General features: G+C 39.1%; 1 protein-coding gene across 1 annotated transcript in view; it reads right to left on the bottom strand.

Moving 5' to 3' along the window:
• Positions 1 to 15,003, bottom strand: part of ATF7IP (activating transcription factor 7 interacting protein) — a 115,839-nt gene extending 100,836 nt beyond the window's left edge. The window contains exon 1 of the mRNA XM_059816433.1: positions 14,952 to 15,003. The gene's annotated coding sequence lies outside the window, so the exon portion shown is untranslated. The remainder of the gene's footprint in view (positions 1 to 14,951) is intronic.
• Between the last annotated feature and the right edge of the window lie 9,068 nt (positions 15,004 to 24,071).

The following is a 24,071-nucleotide window of genomic DNA, read 5'->3' as shown; positions in this document are numbered from 1 at the left end:
TATGATTCTCAACACGGTAAAACAGATACTGGAGGGGAAAAAAAAAAAGCCTTTACTGAGAGCATTTCCTATTCTCGGCTCCAGTCTGCTCAGGAAGTCCAGGCCAGAGCTTGCCGGCAGCTCCAGGGGCGAGCTCTCCATCTGCCGTCTCGGGGAGGCACCACCCCGCTTCCAGAACGTTCGGGCAGAGTCACCCACACACCCTCGGATTTACCTTCCTCTCTGCACCTCCTTGCCTCTCGCACCACTAGCTACGATAAAGCTCGTTTTCAAATGCAAAATGTTTTTACGGAGAGGAGCAGCAATTGGTTTAGTACCGAGAACCAGACCAACAGGGTTATACAGGGCACAGGGGGCTGCCTCCCAGCTAGAGGCGAGCTGAAGTAACTGGAGGGCTTGCTACGCGCCAAACCGACTGCAGCAACGTCTGCCTGCCACAGAGTGAGCGGACCGAGCGACCCCGAGAACTAGCACAGGGACCACTTCAGCCGCTTCCAAAACGGGATAGTTGGGTGGGGGGGGTTGTTTCCCTTTTTTTTGTTGGTGGTGGTGGGTTTTTTTCCCTTGGTGGTTTTTTTTTTGGGAGGGGAGAGGGCGCTGGGTGGCTTTTTTTTTGTTTGTTTGTTTGTTTTTAAATGCAAGAATCAAACCTGGGAGAATAAACAATAGCATACTCAAATTATATTCCCCAGGGATTGCCACTACAGAAAAAACCAAAATGTCCGCCTGCCTTTCCCACGTTTAACATGCAGTAAGTGGAAACACCCGAGAGCTTTTATGACTTTGCCTTCTCAAAGCCAATTAACAGGACTCTTCCTCCAACATGCACACAATTTTCTAGTCTCTCATCAGAAGTGACCTTAAAGAGCAGATGTTACAATCAAAAGTAATAAGGCTAGTTGCATTTGAAATAATTACTATTAGCTGTATGGTTTCAATTGGTACATATCAAAGACAACATTCTCAAATTCTAAGTGTCAGTTGACTTATCTCAGAATAGAAAGGTACAACAAATTCTGCCACAGACTGATTTGCCCAATTCAGACATAATTTTAGATACGAAAGCATTTCATTAACAAAGTTTGTCTAAAAAAAGAAAACAACCCATGAACTCTGTCACTAATAGCTTGATCTACAAAACAAACTAAACAAAAAAAACAAACCCACCCCAAAAATCCCACTACAGAGCAAAAGAAAATTAAAGGTGCTGGGCCTTCTGTAGGCAACATACACACAGTCCAAAACACCCCCTTCCCCTCCGACTTCGCCTCTTCTCCAAAGCGTGAAACAGAACAAGTTATTCACGTAAGAGTCAGCCAGAAGTCTGGTAGTTCCCAAGTTTTTCCTCACATTGGTCTTTGAAAGGCACAGAAGATTATGGTCATTTCTCGAGTTAAGAACTGTTTTATCAATCCATTATCTTAGCCAGTGTGGTTTATTTCAAGATACTTTACTGAAGAAGCATATACCAACAGGAGGAGTCAGGAAAGGGATGGGGGGAGGCCTGACACTAGTTGTATCCGCTTTTCCACTGTAGAAAAGGGGTGAGAAAGTGTCTAAAAATGGGTAACTTTCAGGCAGGAACAGAATCTAATGTTGCGCTCCCTTTCTTTTAGAAAGGGAAAATACTCAGTTTGACTCCTTATCAACTTTAGAAAAAACCCTACATTTTGCTCACTTAAATTTACATGAAGAATTTTGTCATTTACTAAACAAATACTGAAAAAAATCAGGATTTAAGACAGACCTGCAAATCAAGATGATGCAAAAAAATTAACGTTTGCCTCACTCATAATTCCTTCAAAGACATTACATTCTTAAGAAAAACATAGTAAAGTTTACAGCTAAAAATAAAGGCCCAATTTAACTGTTTAACAATAGTCATAATGTGATTAAGTATTTAAGATTCAAAACAGTTCTAAGTGCTTGGTAACCATTTATTTCTAGTACCTAAAGAACCAAACAAGTCAGCTGCTGTTTGAAAGTGATTTGCGTGCATTAATTCAGCAGTCCATTCCAGTTTGTTTCGAATCCTGCCCGAAATTGTTTGCTCCCAAAATATCTACCAAAATAGAAGATGCAGCTGTGCAAATTGAGACAATTCTGAGTTCTAAGATGAACATAAAAAATAATCAAGCCATGTTAGAATGGCTCCAAGCAAGTACGATTTAGTAATGAAAAACTATCCAAATAGTTGGAGCACAAATGAAAAAGTAGAATACTTTTCTTAAATACACCATTTGCAAAAAAAAAAAAAAATTGAAGAAAATGTGAATCTATACACTCCTTCAGAGTAAACTATTGTTGGGTGTTTCTCTTTGAAAGTCACATGTATTTGAGGCTGCTACCCTATTAGCAATTTATTTACTTCTGAAAGCCTGTCCTTCAAGTTTACCCATCAGCAATACAAAGCTAATTGTTCTAGAATGCAGCATTCTCAAAAGTGGAGAAAATGGGGAGAAAAGAACATTGAGTAGAGTCTGACAATGCATCTCGCATTGAAAAGGTATAGTGATCAATTCAGTTGAAGTCATTAATTCATTATACAAAACTATTTCTAATTCAAATAATGAACATGTAATTTAAATATTTAATAAAAGCATTTTTTTTTTTTTTTTTAGCATCCACTGAAGTGCATTGTTCCCATGCAGGTAAATTGGTGTTTTTAATTTTCTTTTTGACTACTAAAGAACAAACTATTAACACCATGGGAGGAAACAGAAGAGATCATGTCTGCTACCAGTACTACTGTAGAGCAAGCATTACAGTGTACTTGGACTTCTGGAAACAAGGATGTATTCCATACGCAACACAGGTTTCAAAACTTACATACTTTATGCATTCCAACACCCACTTTAGGAAAGAAAAAAGAAAATGAGCCAAAAAAAACCCACACACACCACAACAACCCCAAAACCACAGTACCTGCCCAGCTCACTACAACAAAACGCTACAGCTCCCTGCTGGGCCAGTCATTTTGTACAGCACTTCCAGGAATGATACTGTTTTCAAAACGACCTGTTAAAGAGCAACGTAAACCAAAACCGAAGGGAAGACACTGAGACAAATGCTTTCCTCTGAACTCTGCCAATCTCTCCGTTCCTTTTCTGTAAAATGGGAGTAAGCTTACTCAGCTCACAGAAAAAAACATGGGCAACAAAAAAGGTACAAAAAGGACTGTATGAAAGACAGGGTGTGAACCTACAATATTTTCTTCAAATGTCATACAGGTGAAGAACTCCTTACAGTGAATGTGAAAAAATACGCTACTTTTCCTTTTCATGTTCCCATTAAAGAACATTAACAAAAAAACCAAAACCAATAGCACTTGACAATTTTTACATGCATACTGTTTTATAGCATTTTCATATGTTCCTTCAAAAAAAAAAAAAAAAACAAACCCCCAAAAAACCCCAAACCAAAAAAACAACAACAAAACCACCACAGGATATGTATGGTAAAGTATGTTTTAGACATAATATTTCAGCCCTTCCAATCATTACAAAGTAGGACTTCGGTGATCTTACAAAGAATGAATTGTTTCTGCTTGCTTTGAACTATATGAGTTATTAACATCTGGAATTAATCAACAACAATAACTGACTAAAAACCACACAAACACAAACCTTAGTAATTATTTCTAAGACTGGGGTCAGGATGACTTGACTCAGAGCATCTTGCAGAAAAACAGAAAAATTATTGTTTGGGGGATGGGAAGAAGGAAATCTCACTACATTATTAATCTGCATTCATTAGATGAGTTGAATGTATGGAAAAACTTCACATTTTATCACGATAAATGCATTTAAGTAGAATTTGTTGTCCGAGTTTTCAGACATTTTAAAGTGCCCAAATGTTCTCAGGATCTTAACTATCTTACCCAATCAAGGAAAGCCACTATGAACTAAAATCTGCCTTAAATCAAATCCACTAAACAAAATTCCAGTAGCGATAAAGCAAGTAATAACTACCTACCTGCATTTCATCATCACCTGTGACCACACATTCACATTATTCCTGTCACTGATCTTTTAACCTAAAGCAGGAAAATCCTATGACCAATTACTTAAAAATTTACAGTTCACTAAGTCAGCAATCAACCTGGGCTTAAAATACTGTATTTTACTGATTTTTGTTTTTTATTTCTTCATATGAAATGCAGGCAGTGAACGTGGAGAAATCATGTCTCCTGAGAACCTCATGTGCACTGTCTGCCCAGAATACTTTGTTTCTTTATAAACAGTGTATTGTCGTTAACTATGGAAGATCATTTTTGCAAACAGATACTTAAAAAATAATTTAACCACCAAGTGCTTCGTTACAGAGTATGCTAAAAGCATCAAATTAACGTGCAAAAATATTGAGGAAGGACTAAACTTTTAGGCGTTTAGTACTGACTTTCACATCCTTAGCACTAAGTTCAACTTCAAACAGAAAAGTACTATAAGCTACATCCTGATGAGTTATCCAGCTCTTCTGCTGCTCCTGATACGTTTCTGGAGAATTTCAAGTAACTCCCTATTTAATTACTCTCAAATGAACTCACATCCAACTTAAGATCCCATAAAGACCTTAACTAGGTATTTGACAGGCACAAAACAAGAAAATAAGTGAGTCGTGAGGAAAAATGTCATCTTTCTTCTCCTTCTTTTCTGTTCTCCCTCTCTCAAATGGAAAAAAGCTGAGCCCTGCTTTTACGCCCACCATCGTGTCCCGGGACACTGACACCTATCAACTACCTTTTAACGAGCGCTGAGCATGACAGGGAACTAGGCCACCAATCAGTAACACACACAGGGAAAGGCTAGGTCATGTGAAACCATTAGCGCTTTGAAACTCAGATTTCAATTAAGTTATACAAAAGAAATAAAAGAATAATTTACCTTGAAACTTTCATTCTATCATTTGTAGTAGTTCTGCAGAATTTACAGCAGTGTTATTCTTGAGTAGCAAATAACTGCTACCTGCAAAATAGTTAACATTTACATAATCATTGCTATTCTAATGTATTTTTGCAGGTTTTGTAGTTCTCATCTACCATTGGAAAAAGTTACATGTTGAAAATATGATAATCAAATGTAAATCTAACCACTTGGTTATAAAAATTTAATAACATTTATAAAGAGTTTATTTTATGTTTTAGTTAAAGTACGAGGCAAGCTTTTGAGAAAGGGCAGCGTAAAGTGAAAGCTCTTCTGGCCTGGTAAGGAAGTAAACCAAAATGGAAGAATTTGATTAGCAAGACATATGGGTATGACCTTTGACCTCTCCCATCCCACCCAATCTACCCTGTAACTGAAACAGCATAGAGGTCTATGAATTAATTCAGTGAGAGAGGGAAAGCAAAAAAACAAAATCCCAAAAAAAACTAAACCGAAAAACCCACCAAAAAACACCCTCCTGTTGAACAAAAAGAGGACAGTATTTTCAACATATTTTATACAGTTTAGAATTAGCTAATTTTGCCTAAACAAAGTTTGAAATTGTTTCTCAGCAAAGCAGAGCTGGTGCTTACCTCTAAGGTCTGGAGCATGTGATGCCAACAGCTCTGCTCATTTGCATACAGTCAAGCTAAACTGCTGCAGTGAAGAGCACTTCGCCAGCCATTTTGAAACTGCACTGCCTCAGCTGCACTGAAAATGTGACTAAGATGGCTGCAACGTGCACTGAAGACCAGCCACTCAGTGACAACTTAGCAGTGGATAAAACATGTATACAGCAAAGCACCTCCCTCTTTGCACACTGCAACTGCACAGGCAGAGAGGGACCAGAGAAATGGTTTCTTTGACAGGCAGGAAATGGTTAATGCACAGCTGCAACATTGCAGCTACTCAGAGCACCACTGGTAAAGAGAAAACTAAAATAAACCAAAAACCACGGAGCGGCAGCCCTGCTAGGTCTGTGATCCCAGATTTTTATCGCATCCTTCAAATCCCTCCTGACTCCAGGCAGTTCAGTATCCATGTCACATATTAACAGCCACAGATACAGAGCCAGATCATGCATAGAACTGACAAACATTAGGAAATACTTTTCAAGAGCAGCCTCATTTCAGTCTTTAAAAAAAAAAAAGCTTAAGAAACTGCTGTATACCTTTTCACAGCGCCACCTATTTTGAAATATTGTGTAATATTAGCTGCCCAATAAAAGTTTTACTTGGGGGGGAAAAAAGGAAGTTCACTTTATAAATAAGGAAGCTAGCAAAAACCCCAGGAACACTCCAGAACTTCAGTGCCTGCGGAAATCAACTACCTAATTATTTATAAATGATGCAGTATGTTGTGTAAGTTTTTCAAAGAGGAGACATATCTAGAATCCCTTCAGCCATTTTTCTGGAATCTTGTTGTAACAATACTGAGTAGTTTGTTCCTAAAGAACTGGTTTGGGAACCGGGGGGTGGGGGGGGGGGGGAGGGAGGGGCAGGACAGAGGGGTTGTCAAACAAATAGACAATTTTATCCCAAGCAGAACTAAATATAATACAGGTTCCTCTCTAATATCTGTTCATTAACGCTAATCATCTGCTCTTGTCCAGTCAACAGTGGATCAGTTCTGGAGTGAGCTCCTCTGTATCTGCCTCACTTCATCATGTACACCTCTTCTACAAAATCTAAATACAGCTATTTTAAACCAAAATAACTGCAAGAGCACATGGGGCAATCCTGAAGGAAATTAATGTTGAATTATTCCTAACCTATCAAAAAATAGTCTTTGCGATCCAAAATTAGCCCAACATGGTAAGCCCCCCCCAAAAGTGGGAGAACATGCCCTCCATCTACTACTTTTATGAAAATGTCTAAACTTATGTAACTGTGCATGTCGCCAGCTGTAGCTGGTTATTTCAGGACTGATTAATCATACCAGCAGTAGTTGTCTGATGCACTCATCAGCACCACAATTAGTATTTCAAACTTAAAAAATGTTGAAATACACCATCTGGCTAATACAAGGACAAAAAGAAAAGCATGATTTGCAACACAAGAAGCAGCACATGCCACATACATGTAAACAGCTACATTTATTATTATCATCTTTGATAATAATATACAGAGGACTAAATTAAAATATGCTTTAGGTTCAAATGCCCAAAAGACAAGTCTCTCAAAAACAAATTTCTGAAGACTGGAGAACAACTTCATTACAATTAATTTAAAATTACTCACTACACTGAAGCTTTTCTTCACCAAGACCTATTACTAAATCAAAAATCAAGTTTACAACAAATTCAAAAGAAACTTTTTCTATTAGCCAATTATAACCCCGTGTTGCTTACTCTCAACTTCATAGACAGAACACCTTCAGCTTACAGAGATCTGCTGTAACTTGTAACATTTCAAAATTCAAACGTAGTATTTCATTTATATGATATACCTAGACTTTGATTTCCACAGTAGCAATGTTATAAATAGAAGAGAATTCTATGTTTAGCGTACCTACAAAATTCCTACATCAAAAGTTGAATTCTGACCTCCAGTCCTAGAAGTTCAACAAAAACCTAAGGAGGTTCTAATCCAGAGCCCAAGAGCTGCACTTGTACAACACTGCGTTCTCTAACATTCAGTCTTGGAGCTCAATATATGGAAACTCAATGACATAAATAGGTTTGAATAGGCATAACTACTTGGCAAAAAAATTTCAAGAGAATACTTTCACTGAGCCAGAGAAAACAGAACCCATGTCACACTCCAGTTGCTGCAGTCAATTGTCTTACCTTGTCAGAAAGCTTCATGAACATGCAGAGGTACTGATATATTAATACAGACACCTAGTTGCAAAAAATCTAGCTGAATGGTAAGAAACCATATGCATTTACTCAAGAGGTCGCTTCAGTATACTTCAGTTAACATACACAGGTTTGTTAATATGTTAAAAAATATTAACCAAACTAATTTTAAATAAAACCTGACATTTAATTAAACACAAAATGAGGAGTGAAATAACTCATCTGAGAATGCTTTGGTCCAGGAAATATTAAAGTGAACCTACACTAATGTGGAACTCCTATATTAGCATGGGACTACAATTTCTTATTGCTACTTAGGGTGGCATTTATACAGGTTCTCTAAAAATCAAAAATTAGTAAGAAGATGGAGCATTTAAAAAAGATTCAGAATGGACTTTAAACTTAACTTGTTATGTTTAGATTTCTCTTAAATGCATAATAAAAACTCCAAACAACCTTAACTCTGCTCTCTTTTAATGGCATGCCAATACACTGCAGTATCATCTCAGCAAGTTCAATTATTCTAGTCATAAGTTAAATTTTAAAACAGAGCTTCCATCTTCCAACCTTCTCATGAACATCAAACAAGAAACTCAAGAGGATGGTACCCTGTCATTTCTCTAATTGTTGCCCTGTGTAAGTAACAGCACCCCACCACCACCTCTTTTAAATATCATTACATAGAGTCAGACTTTATACTAGTGCTCCTACCCTGAAGAATCAAGGGGAGGCTAAAAAATTCTGGACTTTCAGACAGGATTTTGTCATTTCACGTTACAAGGGCAGTAAAAAAAAGCAGCCAAAGCATGAGTAATTTCTTTTGCTCAAACTATACACTTAGAAACCAGTCTGATACATATCATCCACATTTCCTTATGTACAAACCACATCTCATCCACTTTTCTCATTTACCCTCTTCTTTTTTTGTTATTTTTTGTTTTGTAGCTTTTTTGTACGTTAGTTAACATTAAGTGGACAAAACAGTTCTTACACTGATGAAATTCATGAGATACTACTACAGTTTGTATGCATCTGAACTGCAGTCTCAAGAGACCACCTACTGAAACCCTCCTTTATTCTCACACTTACACAGGCCAGTAGGCTGACTTCAAGAAACATGTCAGCTCTCACTTAGGACTGCAAGAACTTCGCAGATAAAAACTACTTAAACTACTGGGGAAAAGAAGGAGTCCATGACTATCGTGAGACGAGGAACACTGGAGTCCAGAAAGTCTGCACATTTGAGGTCTTCCCATATTGATGGTAGGACCAGTGAAAGAAATTTTCACGGTACTGACTGAAGTCAACAAGCATGAATGTTTATGTGCTGTTTGCTACTAAACATATTTTGAAAGACTTAAAAAAATTAGAATGCAACATGTTTTTAAAATGACCTTCTGGAAACTCTAGTGTTGGAGGCAAAGGTAGAAGGAACTTACTTTCATGCCAGTTTTTTCACCATAACATTTCTTTACACTATTGTGAAATGGAGGATAATGCTTAGGACAGCACAAAATGGTGGAGCAAATATACAGGTTATTTTAACAGCTAGCTGACATATCCACAGTCATATCATTCATAAAGCCTGTGCTTTAAGTACATGAATTTACTTAAAAGCATTTTCAGAAATTGGATGTAGAAGAGAAAAACATTTTTCCTGTATTAAAAATATCCAAGTTACACACAGCAAACAAGCTCTATTAGTTTACCTAAATATCTTAGAAAATAAATTATTCAAGAAAAAATACTTGGTACACAGCCATCTAGTTTACTAAGATCTCACATGATTTGATGTTTCTTCCTGGAAGAAATAAGAGCTGATAACTCGTAAGTACAGTTTTTAGTCATTTATAACATGCACAGCTCAAAATAAAACATCTTAAAGGGCATAGCTTTTTTTTTTTTTTTTAAAAGTTACTCATAAATCCCAAAGGAACATAAAGGGCATTTGTACAATATATGTGCATATACATAGTGTTCTGAATTCCTCCACAGTGATATGATGGAAGCTGACATACAACTGAGGATCAGGCATTTATTTAATACCACATAGTTACTATTATGCCTTCAGCTACACCACCAAGGAATCATTACTGAAACAAAAAAAAAAGTGGGGGGAGGGAATGTGGAGGGAGGGCAGACTGATGTTAGATACACTGGCGATTTTAAAAAGTATATGTCAGTGGTACTAAACAAGACAGTAAGTGAGCAATGGAACTAATGAAACTGCACTTCCTGCAGATTTATAAACATTGTCTTGCTGCTTTTTATCAGAGTAACCTCAGGTTATCACTGGTGCCTTACCACACTGGGCAAGCGAGTGCATGTACATGTCTAGTCCGAAGCTGCCTGTTGATGTGACAGCCTCCATACTGCTTTGACAGACAATACCTATGTTCTGGCTGACAGCAAGTTATCCCCCCAAAACAACGCGTAACTGCCAGGTTCCCTCACTGGGGACAATGGTAGCCTCTCCTCACCCCAGCTGCTTGTTTTCACAAAAATTGCAGGAATTATCTTTGATCCTTACTACTCTGTCAAATTTACTGAAAACCAAGAAGCCTTTCAAGAACTACTACAGATAGAACAATTGACAAACAACGATCACATAAAATTGGACTACTATACTAGAACTGAGCCAATTTCTGTTAAAATTTGTAGGGCTGTGGCAGAATTAAACTTTTTTGTCACATACCTGTTTTGCAATTTTCTGCTTAAGCAAAAAAAAGATAATTTTTATTTGTTAAACACATTTGTCTTATTAGTGGAATTCCTACGTACCATTTGATAACCTTATTCATCCATTTTTTAAGTTTCATGCAGGCATTTATTTTTCACTAACAGCATTCTGGTTTTTGTTTAGTACTGTCTAACATATCCTCAAATGAAAACATAAACCACAAAACTACATAAAACTCAAGTGTAGCTGAAATTCGACTCTCAACTTTGGGATTTTTTTTGCATATATATACGCACACAAATAGTCAAGACAGAACAGAGATAAGAACTAGAACATTAACTAAAACCAGAATACGCAACTAAAGACAAAAAAACCCCAACCAAACAAAACAGACTCCCATTTCTGAATCACAGTTCAATTGTTTACAACCTGAAAAGCTAGAAAATGTATTGGCTTACTTCAGTCTTTACCATTCTAAAAAAATACTAATGCATTCTGCAGATCCAGTTTCTGGATAACTAATATCAGTACTTTAAATCTCTAAAACTGATCACACTCACTTTTATAATCTAATCTGTAGGCTAATAATGAACTTTAATGATCAGATGCTTCCAGAGACTTAAAAAATTCTCTATATGAACTCAAGGATTTTCTGACCCCCATTGCTACAGAAATAGGGAGGAAAAAACAGTAAAAAAACCCACACAAAAACAAAAAAGGTAGGACAACTAAACACACTACGAATGATACACAAAATCACTTCAGGCGACTGAAAATTAAGATGCCACAACATCATGCAAAATTTTGTTTTTAAAAAGATAACCAGAACTCAAAGGCTGACAAAATCTATTCTCCAGATCCTCCTGACTGAAAATCTCAAAGCTAGAAGACTTTACAGTTACATTCTTTGGGATCAGCCACCGGGCTTTAATATCCAAAACAAGACTGAGATACAGGAATTTTAAATATGAAGTATTACCCAATTCACATCTAAACTTTATTCAGAGATTAAGACATTCTGTAACTGTCCAACACATCAAGAACAGCTGGTTACAGAGATCACTTCAGAGAACTACCTAATTTTGTCTCTGCTTCTTAATAAGTTGTCAGTAAAAAAACCCCCGAGTTTTATTTGCTTGTTTTGGTTGGGTTTTTTTTCTTTGTTTTGTTTTTTTAAAGAAAGAAAGAAAAAAACGCCACACAACAAACTTATCTTACTCTCCATCCTGTATTTGGATAAATCACTGCTGCTTGATGAACATTGTTTCTTACAGTATGGTGGAAACTGGAGAGCGTTTTTTCATACAGTACAGCAATAGTGCAATGAGTGTAACTGAAGTACCAGAGTTACAAATATACATCATGAAAGCATCACTTGTGTTGGCCAGTTTATGAGTTCCCAATTGCTTTGTGTGTGTATGTAAATCTCTCACGGTAATGTCACATACTACAGAGAAGTAAAGAGTTCAGCCACTGATTTAACTGAAAAACATTGACAATCTTAGATTTCACTGCATTTAGGAGAAATATTATATAAAAATGTATTGGGGAGGGAAAAAAGGAAACAAAAAATTCACATTCATGTATCATAACAGTTTTATAACTTGCAACTTATTTTCCCCATCTAATATCCCCTATGAAAACTGTGATGTACATCTGTGTCACTGCCGTAATTTCCAAAATAAACTCATAACATAAACATATAGCTAGCACGCAGTATAGAAAAACACTAGATGGACAGCAAATGGAAAAAATGCATTCAACTTGAAAACTACTGAAGTAGAGCAACATACTGGTAAAGTGTCTTTTGGCCTTACTATCCACATCTCATGAATAACCCTGAGATTTCTGGCATAAATATAATTCCTGACAGTAAGCCCAGAGAAATTAAATTAATAATTATACTATTAAAAAATCTAGATGTGGAGAAATTAGATTTTTTTCTTGTTTTGGAAGGACAACAGAGTATCTGATTTAGCCAGTTACTTTTCACTATGGAAATATCTGTTTGTAACAGAAAAAAAGGCCTTCTCCCAAAAATCACAATCAAACACAATGAAAATGAGGATTTAGTAACTAATTAGGAATCAGTTACTAAAATACAATTTTAAAAATTGTTTAACATGTAAACTGTTTCTGTTTGCAACAGATTCTGTAAAATCAGTATTTAAAATTAAACTATTTTTATTCATAGGTTGTTCAGTCTCTTGGCTAGCCAGATCACCTCCCATACTGAGGGGAAAGCATATGTCTATATTAGACATCATTTCCTGTCTTAACGCCCCAAATTCTGGAAGCATTATTAAAGGAGCCTTTACAGGAAAACTAACATACTACAGTTAACGTTCAGCTTCTAAATATGTGAAATGGGCATAACAATACAAGCTAAAGCAGGAGGTATCAGCAAACATGGCAGAGTACAGCATGCATACATATCTGTTTGGATTAGCATCTTATTGACAACAGACTTCATAATGGATAGGAAATGAGAATTAAGAGGTCCCTCAATGAGAGCATCAAAATGACTGTTTCAATTGATGTATAGAATTATTGTATACTTCTATGAATCAATTCTGTTAAGCGCAATCAGTTTCAAGCCTACACAACATTCAAGATAGTCTTGTTAAATTAATTCATACAGCAAAATACAACACTGCTCCACATTATCACAGGAAGCATCTGTTCAGCACTGCTACACTTGGTAGCAAGGTTGGAGCTGATAAAAAGCCTTTTACTCCAAGCAACGTAGTAAGTCTACTAAACTAAGAACATAATGATGAGAACATGAAGATCTCTTAAGATTCTTTGAAAAAGAACACACAATGAGCAGTTACTTACAAACAGTGACAAGTTTTTCAGTATTTTAATTATTTGGCATTCATCAAAAATGTATCGCTATCCAAAATTATCAGTACAATGCCTTTCTGGATTACGTGTACGTAAGAACTTGATTTGATACTTCTGGAGCATACAAAATAAGATTATAATTGCCAAACTTGAGCAATGAATAGCATGTTTAGTTGCCATGATTCATGAATTGCACAAGTCGTCATGCAATCATTAGTGAATTCATTTTATGATGGGCCTGACAACTACCATTAGCCCCATTTCACAGATCTGAAAACTGAGAAATTACCTACGCCAGATCACGTATCAAATAGTAGTGGTTTTTGTGTTTTTTTCTGCTCCAAAGAATTCTTAATATTCAAGTTATTACTCTCCTTTATACCTTCCTGTAGAACTGCAGAAAATAGTACCTAATCAGAAAAACATACTTAATTCTTACATTGATACCTGTTGTTTGTGTACAGAGTTCACATTTAACTTATTAATTTCAAATTTAAGCAGAAGCTAAGCCCATTCTCCACACTTCTATTTTTAAAAAAACTAAACAAAGTAAATATTAATAACTGTAACTAGAACAAACTAGTATAACAAATAATGGCCCAAAATATATTTTAACTTGCAATAGAGCCAAATAGCATGCTTGTAGAGTATCCTGATCTTGCAGATGCAAATTCCAATGAACTTATTCATAACAACATGTATTTGCTTGTATAATCTGGGATGTTGACCGTCATTGACTGTTGCCTGAAACAGTTGAGCTGTTCACCCGAGAGTTTTCTTCCATCAACAATTCCACACAATTTTTCCATCCAACAAGTCTATCTGTGTTAAAGGTCACACTGACATTACAATATACAGATTGATTTCAAAATTACTATTATGCAAAAAAATATGCTAATGTAGGCATTTTCCACTGGATATCTGTCAAAGATTAGGAGATCTAATAAGGATATATATATCTGTTAAAAGAAAAAAACGCTTGAGGACAATGCTACACCTCTAACAGGCCCCAATGTCACATCAGAATTAAAATCTGAAATGCTTAACTATGAATAACAGTTTCAGTATTTTGAATGCTTAAGCTCAAAGAAAATGAGGAGTTCAAATGTAGCTTCTTTACATGAATATACTACTTAAACTGTTAACTTTTGCCATTTTGTTTGACGTGGGCCTCCACTACAACCTGGAGTAGCCACTCTGGCCTTGTTTACTGATGACATCACATAAATAATGCACAGCTAGGCCTTTTTCTTCCCCAACTGAAACGTCCTCACTTCTAGTAAACTGGCATGCCCATATGCTTCAGAAACTTTATTCTGAAGTCCATCAGCACGCTGTTGAGCGCAATAACAAGAAAAACAGTCGTCTTCTCGTTGCTTCCACAGCCCATCCACCGCAACACTCAACATCCACACCCGCTGTATTTGCGAGGTTATCCACTGGTTGCATACAGCACCACCCAGGTCACACCATCCCCAATTCAGAGAGAGAGTAAGGAACTGCTTTCGAGGCACCAGGCAGCCAGAGACACTGCCGTCCCACCCAAACACCCAGCCGGTGCGGGGAAGGAGGCGTCTCCACCTCACCTCACCGATGTGTAAGACAGAATGCAATCAAACAACTGCCTGGTGTTCCCCAGCTGTCTGCAGCTTCAGGACTCAGCAGAGTGCCCCAGCCATGCTCTGCCCCACGCCAGACCTACCTGTGACCCGCAGCGGCCGCCGCAGGGATCCCTCCACACGTGGGGGGCGGAGGAAGACGCCTCCCCGCACCCCGCTCCCCACCTAATGCCACCGCTGCGCGAAAACAGCAACGCGCATGCGCGCCGCCGCCTGCACTGGAGCCGAGTCACGTGCTCCCATGCAGCGCGCGCCTAGCTGCGCTGCGCCTGTGAGCGAGCGTGGGTGCGCGCAGCGGCGCGTGTGCAAGCTGCAGCCCCGGAACATGCGCACTGCTGCTGCCGCCGCCGCCACCGCCGCCGCCGCCGCCGCCGCGCGGGGCAGCGTTCTGCAGAGTGCTGCCGCTGCCCGGCCGTTCGCGCCCCGAGAGGGACGTGCGGTACCTGTGCCCCTGCGTCCCGCGGCAGCTCTTGCCTCAGCGCTCGGCGGTCACCGCCGCCGCTCCCGCCTTCCCGGTGCTGCCGCCGCAGATTCAAATTCGGAACCCGCTCCAGGCACCAACGCCACCTCCCCCCGTCGCACGCGACGGCCCGTTATGCAAATAAGTCCCGTGTCCCCTCCCCTCTCTCGGTTGTCCCCGCCCCCTCCGTGGGCACGGGGGCCGGCAGTGGGGGCCGCCTCGGAGCCGGCCAATCCCAGGGCCGGCCATCTTGGCAGCATGCAAATGAGCCGCCAAGTTATTTAAATGAGTAGGTGGCTCCGCCCCTTGGCCGGCGGTGGCGGACGGTTATTCGCGATAACGCGCCGGGGCCGAGGGGCGCAGTGCAGCCGTCGCTGCCAGGGGGCGCTGTGGTGGGGCCGGGGGCAGGGCGGGAGCAGCCGACCCTTCCTTCTTCCCTTCCTTCTCTCCTTCTCTCAGCTTCCGGCACAGCGGCTGTGGGCTGCGTGGCTCTGGAGCCTCTCCGACACCTTTGAAAGCCTGCCCGCGGTCCGCTGGGCATCTTTGACAATAACCTGTATGATCAGCTTGCTGCGGCACCCTTACTGCTCCTCTTGTCCAGGTTCTGGGCTGTGCGCGGGGTAACCAAGTTTTCTCTGCAACAGGCTGCACCTGGCCGAAACACAGAGGTTTGGAGTTTTTTTAATAACCAGCTTTAGGTTTCAAGAGTGCCAAGAAACCAAACAGTACTGTCGGCTGTGCTTTAAGTGGATCTAAGGCACAGAGCTTACCCTGGGTGAGCTGCAGGTCAAACCCGCAAGTGGCCATTTCCCGCCCCCCCTCCATTTCTGCCTCAGGGGTGTGGGTGGCAGGGGGAGAAAACCGAAAACCACGGGACCTGCTTTAATCTAAGCCAGAACTTGGTGCCCTTTGTACTGTAGCCAACGGCAGGAATGACCATTGCCAACAGCTGGTCTGTCCCACAAGGCACGGGTCAGGTCTAGCAGAGAGACCGGCGGCTGTATCCTCAGGTACACAAAAAGGTACAAGAGCATAGAAGGACATGTGTAGAGTTTTCGGCAGAAATGTTTATATACCATAAGTGCTAATCTAGTGCTGAGATTCAAGTACCAGTCGCCTACTAACCTTGTAATGGAGCGTCCCATTCCCTCCTTGTTAAGGCCAATAAAGTTCACATTCTTCCTACTGAAGGCATGAAAAATGGCATCCTGATTTATCTACTTCAAGAGTAAGCTAAATACGAATTAAGTTTTTGTCTGTCACATACAGACCAGGCTGCCCAACAGGGCGCTCTGTTCCTGTAACTGTTCCCTGTTATGAAACAGTACCTATGACACAGCCATTGTAAGAGACCTGCCAGATGTGCTTGGCAGATTGAGGGGCAGCGTTTTAAGATGCTGCCATTCCCAATGGTTTGCCTGACCCCCTCGCTACATGCTTCCATTGCACAGCCAAGATGGAAGAAGGAAATGTATACATGTGCCCATAAATTTGCGCAAACACATCTGCAACAGAGCTTTAAGCAGGTGTACTAGCTTGGGAACTTGAACTACTGAAATGTGAACATACATCTTGCTGTCTTTGCATGACAATTTGTAAGAGAAAGTGTGGCAGACACCTGCAACAGTAATTTCTTAAACTTTCATAGCTGGCTTTATCAAGCTGCAGTGCAATATTGGAATGTTTTGTTTTGGAAAAAGGGAAACTTTAATTTTAGTTGAGTCTTCTCTGCTTTTGAGTACAGTCAGAGGACAAGGCATTTCAGAAAGACAAGCCTAGAACTATCTAGAAGTGGGCAGTTCCTAGCCATGCCTATTGTTTAACTTGAATTTTCACTGCTGGTGAGCACTTTTGCAGGGTCCATGCATATACATCCTTTGAGAGTCAAATAGGAGTGAATGCTTTGTGGCTAAAGATGCATGTTTTCAGAAGACTGGGTATTCGTACAGCCACCTCTTTGGATAACAATTGGTGTTATTCCAAACTTAATTTAGTATGGAAGCCATTACAGCAACATAATATTTTGTCCACTGCAGTGCATTTTGTGCACCTAAAGGGAGAATGAAAAAGGTTTTGTCACCCTAAAAAATACACAGTTTGTCAGGTCTGCACTTAGGTATGAATTTGCTGCTATTAGCTTGATTATTTTTTTTTCTCACAAATAAATAAAAAATACAGAAATGCACCAAGAAATGAATGATTACAAAAAATTTTCTTGGATCTCAGAGAAAAAGAGAGTGCTGAAAATCTGAGTGCCTCAAAAAAATCCTAATTGTCAGGCCTAATACCTGTCTCCATTTGCTGACAGGACGCAGTTTAATCAGCAACTGAGGCGACCCGTTGACTACTACTAGAAGAGATAGGATGCTGTTGATTGTGATTTTCCCCAGATAATCTAGATTGTTGACAATCTCTAAAGTGCTTGTAAGTCTACTTATAAACATGCTACTGTTCTTTCAAATACTGAAGAATCCAGCTGTCCAGAGTTTATACATTGTTCACGAGGACAGAAACTGAGAAATCTCTGAAGGAAGTTCAGGGAGACAGTTCTGTAATGAAATACAGAAACATGAAAGCTGCCATTGAAATCTCACATGGGGAAAGTTTCTGCAAGGCCCTGTAGACCAATGGCCATTTCTTAAGAATTACTCATGAACATTTCAAATGTTAAGACATTTCCTAAACTTTTTAAAAACATGAACTTAATGTACAAAGAACATAAACTTGGTAAATGTAGCCAAAATACTTGAGGAAATTTTACTATAGTGAATTAAAGCTATTTAAGGCATTTTCACTTAGGTTACCTTTCACTGTAGATTAAGTACTTTCCCTTAATGTGACTTTTGTAAAATATGCTAATATTATCTATTACCTGTTAAGGGTAATAAGAGGATTTGTGGAAAATTCCTAAATCTACTCTATTCCTCTCTGATTTAATAATAGTTTTTAAAAATAAACTTTACTAATCATGAAGTAAATATTCTGCTGCTCAGCTGTTTTCTGATCAAACTTACTCTGTGATGACTTTGCTGTATTAACTAATTAATTTATTTAATGAGCAGACATGTTTAGGTTAAACACCTACCAGTCATTTTTTCCTCTGAGTTGTCCTCTCCCTTTGCTACCTTCCACCTCCACCATAACAAACTTGATCTAACTTAATTTCTGGTTTTAATACGGAAAATGCGGTTTGTACCATAAAGATTGATATAGTTCAGTGGTAAGTGCAAAGTTCAATGATGAAGTAGTAGTGACAAAAACATGTTTTTATAGCTTGTTAAATTTGTTTCTACTATACTAAACTATCGGTATTTTGAGATACAAGCAAGTATCATCTGCACCATGAATTCTTGTGCTTCATCTAGCTAGAGAGTCTATCAGACTTCAAAAGAAAAAGTAATTTTGACAAAATATGACCTGATTGACAATTGGAATCTATTAAATGAAGATACTTTTCCAAAGGGTCTAAAAATTAAGTCAATTCTAAGCACCGATCAGGAATCTGTTTGTTGGAAAGAAGAGCTTTACTCCCATTGTCCCACTTATTCTTTGATATGAGAAAGTTGTGAAACCTAGTTGTAAAAACAGCGCCTGATATACTGGACAACCTTAAAGCTATAAAAGCTCTTTTGGTTTTAGCTATTTTTCTTGCAGTTTATTTTCTATCACTAGAAGTATTCATGTGGTGGCCGTGGAACAATCTGGTTTTCATCAGGTCTTTTGACTGTGTAACTTACTTCCTGAACACATTGTGTTTCCATTACTTCAGGGATAATTGCTCTAGAAGTAGCTTGGTTTGGAAGATGCCTTTTCCCCCTTAAAAATGCAAAGTAATACTGCGGTAGCATTATTACAGTAGAGGTTGAGAAATCAGTGCTCAGTTTTAACTCCCACAATACTTCTTGGATGTAGTGTGCTTGACCTCCAAATTACACAGGTAACGTTCTATGAACATGTGTCTCATCGAGTTTTATCCAATACATTTAAGTATTTTTAGAAACTGATGAAGAAATGTAAAGAATATTTCATATGTTTCCTCTTTGGGAGTATGTTTTGACCTGTTGGAAGAAATCTATCTGAACATCACTTTGGAATATAATGAATATGGGATGTCTTCAGTAAATGACCTATGCAGATAATCTGAAATCTTTGTGTAGTCATGTTACTGACTTAGTTTAAATGAATTAAAATGTTTGACCTTTTTGAATGTTTAGAAATGGAAATACTGTCTTTAAAAGAAAAATTTCTATATAGTTTAAAAAGGTTTACCCTCAGGGTGAAACAGTTTCTTTTCTCAATTTCTTTTTCTCAGCTCTAACCTTGGGCTTTTTTCAGTGTAATACCTGCTTTAGATCTTTCTAGAAAGTGGAAGACTTATGGGTTAATGAATCCAAGTGGTAATAGTGGTAATAAATTTCTCAATACATGATGTGTATCTGCAGGAAATTGCCAATGAAGGGTCAGATGCAGAGTGGTTTAATAACAACTTAAAAAGGTAAAATACTTGAGCTTAGCCACAGTGAACTTCTTCAAGATGTTAATTACAAAATGATTGTGACTTAAGAATATTTCGTGATCTCCTCAGTTGTATTTTGAAAGGTCTCTCTTTTTTTTTGTCTTAAACACAGGATGATCGGCCTTGTATTAACTTGCAGGAGGCTTTGTAAATAAAAATTTGGCTGTCAGAAAAGGGGTGGAATGTAAAAATGTGCTTGTTTGGGTTTATTTATTTATTATTGTTTGGTTTATTACTGTTGTATTTCCTGCTTGAGTTGAATTTTCTCCACAGTGACTTAAAGTGAAAAGGAAGGGCAACTTAAAGCTCGCTATATTTACGCCAAACCTAAAAAAGCAATCACACTTATTAAAAAAAGAAAAAAGGAATCTTTTGAAGTTTTGCATTTTGTCAGTGTTAAGTTGCCCATTATTTTTGCTAGAAATCATTGTCTTGCCTTCAAAACTTTTTCCTAATTGAAGTTGTCATCTGGTATTTTTTACCACATTCTGAGTACTTTCTCATGATTTCCTCCTATAGGTTCTTTTTATTATGTGGTAAAACAAGATCAATACCTCTTGTACAAATATAGCTTAGAAAATATCAAACAGTTCTTCCAATACCGAGGCAGGTAACTAACCAAAACACATGATATTCACTGATCCTGATTAAAGTAATCAACAAATGGAGAACTCAGCACCTATTCCATCTTACTTAATAACGTTATATAATTTCCATGACTTAGCAGAATAATTTTAGATGATTTCTCCAGATGTTGGTGTACTTGGGGAAGTGAGAAAGGAGCTCTTATATTTTTGAGGTAGGGGTCCTACAGATCATAATATATACACATACACTCTTGAAAGAAAGAAGGAAGGAAAGAAGGAAGGAAGGAAGGGAGGGAGGGAGGGAGGGAGGAAGGGAGGGAAACATAGGTTGCCTCTCCTGCCCCTTTCACCAGGGAGGCATGGTCCTCAAAATTTGAATGAAGGAGCCACTGTTGAGAAGACCTTCTTAGAATTTGGCTAACAGGCTAACATTTACACATAGAAGCAATCTTATCCCTCTACCAGTGCAGCAGGGACCCATCACAGAGATGTTCCCTATAATACAGGGACCTGAAATCACTTCTCCATTCCTGGTTTTGTGTGAGATGCATCTATTCTATACCAGCCATTCCCTGTGGCTGTGAAGGCTGCGAAGAGCCGATGGATGCCTGCCTATGACAAGAGAAGAGTGGAAATTAAAAGGAAGGGGACCAGTTGATTACAACAAATTGTAGGAGTGAAAGTAGAGCTGCCAAGCATTTATCTTCTCCACCCATTCCATTTACCGCATTCCTTAATGTCCTCATCCTCTGCCACAGCTGCAACCTACTCTCCTTCCACTCTTTCCATTTCTCCATTCTCTAATCTTTCTCCTCTTCCAACAGTCTTCTGTATGCCTTCATTCCTCAACTGTGCTAGGATTGTAAGAATCTGCAAGTGCTATTACCAGTTCATGTTCAGGGGCTGCATGTTTTGTAAGCCCTGAATCAAGTGTTACCAAAGCTTGTTTTCTTTTGATCCCAATCAGTTCCATTGTGCAGGGGAGAGGAACCAGTATTTCAACTATTTATCAAAAATTTTCATTTTGTTTTGACAACAGCTATGAAACGTATCTGCTCTACAACTGTACAGTCCATTGCTTGTGACTGAAATATCATGACCAGGTGTGAAAGGGTATTCCGAGCTGTTCAACAATCATTTGCTTGTGCAGCTGGGTTGCTGTGGACTGGATTTATCCCTTCCATGGTTATGGGTGTGTTATTCAGATTTGTAGTTTCCATTCATCAGACATGGCACTGGACACTTCACAAAGTTCCTATTGTGTAATAAACCATATATTTTTCTTTATTCTTTGCTTTTTGATAAAAATGCTGAAACATTAGTTCCTTTTACCACAAGCTGCTATTGGTTCTTGTTTTGTTTGTGTTATTCTGCTGTAGTCTTACGAGTTGCCATTTTAATGTTTTCTTGATGTAGCTGACTGTACAACTCAAATTATTAATTATTAACAAAACCATGTATTCATATGTACCTCATTTGTTTCAAAAGGAAGAAAACCACTTATAAAAATGAAAAAAAATATTATCTCATCATACTCGGTTTCTTCATTAGGATGGGGTAGGGACAGGTTTCTAAGGAAGTTCTTTCTGTGGCAAAAATACCCCTCTTGGAGCAGGAGGAAGAGAAATAGGTCATGCAGAAAATCCATAGATACACGGAAGAAGTTATGCTGTCACTCAACAACATGCTCTAAATGCTTATAACATCTTTGAACGAATTCACTCTTTATTTTGCATTTTCACATTAGCCCAACTTTCAGATACCAATAACTCTTTAGGATTTTTTATATTAAGTTCTATTATATTAATAATACTGCTTAATGAAATGTCAAAACTACTAAAAATATATTTGATTGACAATTCAGACATTTTTAATTTATAAGCACTCATTGTGTGACCTCAGTTTATCCTGGTCTTGTGTCTCTAAAGAAAAAACAGAGATGTATCTCTAGAACTCAACGTACTAACCAGAGTTAAATAGTCCACCCTCATGATGCTAGTGCCGACTTTCCTGAAATAAGAGGAATGCATCATTTTTAGTGTATCTGATGGTAACAGTCAGCTACCAAAATACAACTTTTTGTGTGATGAATGACACAGAAGTAAATATTTCACAACACTTAAATAACACACTTTCTACACAGTATTTGATTAACAACAGACCTGGCCAACAACAGAAATAATTGTCAGAAGTATTACGTGAATATTTCCTATCCTCCTCTCCACAATCACTCTTCCATTCCTGTCCCCAAAACTTGACCCACAATAATGTGTTTTGGAATTGCACTGGAATCTGGTCAGGAGTCTCACTGTCAAGGGACAAAGCTCTGAACAAAAGACATGACACCCTCAGGTGAATAGTCAAGTCCTTTCAAACTAGGGAGATTTTTTTAGGTGCATTTCTCTCCAGGCTCCTGTGTTGTTCTGCCTTTTGTACTAGTCTTATGCTAATGTCCATCCCATTCACTCCTGTGATATGTCCACAGGGCATGTGCTGTTTCTGTCCCACCTGTTCCAGCTGCTCCAGGCTCTGGTATCTCTTTTGCTTTACCCTTTCCCAGCCTGTCTGTGGCTTTCACTTCTCCCTGAGGTGTGAAACTGTTTAGGGCTTCTCTAATCAGTTGAGAAAAGAGCAGGTTCACTCACATTTTTGGTCACCCAACAGCAAAATCAATGAGGAACTACATAGCTACCAATTAGCAAACCTGTAAGCTACAGCACTGGAGCAACAGCAGAAAACAAAATTGTTTTGTATATATCCATCATAACTGTGAGGACTGGCATTATGATACAATACTCCTCAAAAGGAGTCTATGCTCTTTATCCAGGAAAGCCACCTACCTACCTGTTACAAAGGGGTAAAAGGTTTGCCTTGTTTCACGTTTTGCTTGGACAAGTAATTTTCTTCTCCTTTGCAGTTTTTTCTCTTTTTAGTGGCCTTGCTCCCTCTACTTTTAAAGTGGCTTCTTCCAGTTACTCAAAAGTAATGTCCCATTTGCTACAGGGGTTGTGGTTTTCCACTATACCTTTCTGCTTCTTGCTAAGGATTAGCACCGTGGTTTTACTTACTAGTTACTTGCTAGTTCACCAGTAGAGTGGTAAGAGTGGCTCCCTAGAACAGGAAACCAAACGTTTTTAGGGTTTTATTTCCCACTCAAGATGATGCCTTCATGATGGCTCCTCTCTGGCTATGCACACTCTGCAACTGCCTCAGGCACCTTCGGAGAAACCTGCTTCCACCACCTTCCACCCACTTCCACCACCAAACGGCATGTATGGAAGTAAAACAAAACATGTCTGCCTGTTAGCTGAAGCGTAACCACGGTGAAGCTCGTGAAGGGTCTCTGCATAGCCTGCGTGAATTCCTGGTCTCTGGTTTTAGTGAACAACATTTTGTCATACTTTTTATCAGAGCCGTGGAGCAGCCAGTGATCCTGGAACTGCGTAAGGCAAGGACGGGAGCACCGCCTGGCCCTGGTGCCTCCAGCCAAAAGGCGGAGGGGAGGGCTGCCTGGGGTCCCCCGCGGCTGACAGCTGGGCCAGGAGGTGCGGGGCGGCCCACCTACCCGCGCGGGGCCGCAGGGCCTCCCGGAGCGCGGCTGCCGTGGCGGCCCGCCGACCGGGGACAGGGCGCGGGGAGC

This window comes from Gavia stellata, chromosome 4, assembly GCF_030936135.1.
Source record: "Gavia stellata isolate bGavSte3 chromosome 4, bGavSte3.hap2, whole genome shotgun sequence".
Classification (NCBI taxonomy): Eukaryota; Metazoa; Chordata; class Aves; order Gaviiformes; family Gaviidae; genus Gavia; species Gavia stellata.
This window is presented reverse-complemented; position numbering and strand designations above follow the sequence as displayed.